The 2,622-nt window shown below is 45.1% G+C and overlaps 1 protein-coding gene across 2 annotated transcripts in view; it reads right to left on the bottom strand.

Annotated features, from left to right (window-relative positions):
• Nucleotides 1-2,295, bottom strand: part of LOC101855018 (transaldolase) — a 24,627-nt gene extending 22,332 nt beyond the window's left edge. Inside the window, exon 1 of one of the 2 annotated variants that reach the window (XM_005097650.3) lies at nt 2,096-2,295. The gene's annotated coding sequence lies outside the window, so the exon portion shown is untranslated. Of the gene's footprint in view, nt 1-1,499; nt 1,727-2,095 lie in introns of those variants that run through there. The other variant, XM_005097649.2, reaches the window with a different exon arrangement.
• Between the last annotated feature and the right edge of the window lie 327 nt (nt 2,296-2,622).

Consider the following 2,622-nt stretch of genomic DNA (forward strand, 5'->3'; position numbering starts at 1 on the left):
CTTCTGCTATCATTTATTTGAATGCTGGTAGGAGATTAATGGAGTAAAGAGACATGACGATAACAATAATAATATAGATCTAATACTATACGAATCACGGCTATTTACGAACACGGGTCATTGCCCTTAGTTGTTGCCTCGTCGATTGTGCCAACTGGCTTAATTCGTAGCACTCAGTGACACATGCGCGTGCCTTCTCTAGGCCTACTCCGGAACACGTTCTTTTAAGTCGCCTGTGTTGCACAAAAAGGGGGCGTTTACCTAGCCTTAAACGAATGATGGTGAATCTTTGACGAGCTCATTAGTGCAGTTTAGATTATATAGCAGGCGGGCTGTTTGGACCCTGCCTGCAGAGAGATGGAGATGCTTGATAAAATTTTAGTATGTTATAGGCCTACAATAGGATCGTTAATTTAGTCTAATACACATTCACGTACATGAAGGCCTACTTTCACAATCAGGAATCGAAATTGCTGCGTCTTCTGATGTGCAACAATGACTGTCCTAGGAACCACTGCACTACAGACCCGGCCACTGCCCCAGTTTTTTCTGAAGACAACTAGATTCTAGATTCTAAACAATAAAGATGAACACGTGAAAAGGGAGGAATTTTGTAGCGAGCGACCACTACGAAATAGAAAGAGGGTTAGGGTTACGGTTAAGGCTAGGGTTTGGGTCCGGATGTAGGGTTAGGATTAGGGTATGGGGTTGAGGTGAAGGGTTAGGGGTAGGGGTAGGGGTCTAGGGATAGGTAGGGGCTAGGGGCTAGAGGGCAGGAACAGAGGTAGGGGTAGGTTTGGGTCCCGTCTTTATTGTGTTTGTTGGGGTGGTCGCTCGTTACAAAAGTCCTTCCCACGAAAAAGCAAGAGACAATAGTAGCGCATAAGTGACCAGCATACAGCATGTCCTTGGGAGATAGATGATGCGTGCTGCTGACACGACACACACACACCGGGTGTGTACATGGCACACGCCACACAGGCAACAAGCACAGACGTAGACATACAAAATGGAGATTCGAATTGCAAGCAGTCGAAAGTCGAAACTGTCTAAAACGCCTCCTATCGTCGAGGAGAAAAGAGGTTTTCCTCAGACAGTTGACCGTCGTCTTACACAGTATTTTAATGTTTTAAAAAAAGCGCAAGGAAGGAAAGGGGGGGGGTCAGAGCAAGTTCGACTAGATCTAGATCTAAAAATCTAGATTATATCATGCATTATTATAGAAACCCCTTAGACGCAAAAAAACAACAACTGATAATTTAAGAAATAGCGCACAAACGTCTAGGGAGGCCTTCCTGAGTAAAATAGAGCGCGGATGATGGCGAAAATATTTTAAAATTCACGAAAAGTCTGGAAAACAGTCAAAAAATTAAACTCAAGCCGTTAAGTCTCCGCTTATGGACACAGCAAAAGCAGTCACCGACCGTAAGCAGAACACACCAACAAAATAATTTCGCTCAGCTTACATTAGTATTCACTAGCGTAGGCTACTCACTCACCTCTTTGGGTTGAACACAACGAGCAGGGTAATGCTAATCGCGCTCTCTTATTTCCTTAGAGTTAGAGGCCTACACAATGGTTGCTCTTTACCGTGAACGTAGCCTACAAAGTCCCCGAATCATGTGTGGTATCGAATATTATATCGCCATGGGTTGGCTGCTCGTCTGTTTCTGCTTCGTCACTCAGAAACGAACGATACGACTACATCGAATTGCTGTAAGTTGTGTAAGGGGGGAGGGAGATCAAGAAATAGACCCACTGCGACTCTTGAATTGAGCCTGGATGTAGGTCTATTTCAAGCAGCGTGCAACCGAGGGGGGAATGCGGAGGTTTTGATTTTTGCGACGAGTCATCATTACGGGAGGGTTTTTCTTTTTCTTTTTAGAGATAAAACGTACGGCCCAGCCGTGATTGCTTGGACAGAGACGATCACGCACACGAACTTTCCCCCCTGAGGAAAAATATCTTTTTAAAATGCCTTGACACATAGTGTACTCAGTCATTAGATCTATAAGCTTACAAGTATCATTGCAGTAAGCCCATTATAACAGTTACTCTTGGCCTATACTACCATGCTGATGAAATTAATACGTACCTGAAAAAAACTAACTCTTGTCACGCGTGTGTTCATTGACAACGCACAATTGTGTGGGGAAGTCCAAGTAGACCAGAGTCAAGGCGGATACGAGATGAGATGATTGGGAGATAGGCCTACACAGAAATGCAAATCACATTCACGCAGCACAGTGTATGTGTTATTTCACTGTTCAGATCAGAACTCTCGGATGACTTGCATTGTGAAGGCAGTCACAGCTCACACGCTGACGCGAGCATGAATTGCTGAACGTGCTGCGATTTTCACGTGAAAGACGGACTAGGGGATAGGGTTGGAGGGGGAGGGGAGGGAGGTGGAGGGATGACCACACATCTGACCACCAACTCGCTCCCAAAAGCTAGCCTAACATATTCGCCACTCTCCTTCCACAATCTTTCTGCTCTCCTTGCCACCCACACTCTCTATTTCTTTCTTCAGCTCAAAATTAAGATATCTCTCATTCTCCCATTCCCCCCCCCCCCTTCTCTCTCTCTCTCTCTTTCTCTCTCTCTCTTTCTCTCTCTCTC

This window comes from Aplysia californica, unplaced genomic scaffold, assembly GCF_000002075.1.
Source record: "Aplysia californica isolate F4 #8 unplaced genomic scaffold, AplCal3.0 scaffold00160, whole genome shotgun sequence".
NCBI lineage: Eukaryota > Metazoa > Mollusca > Gastropoda > Aplysiida > Aplysiidae > Aplysia > Aplysia californica.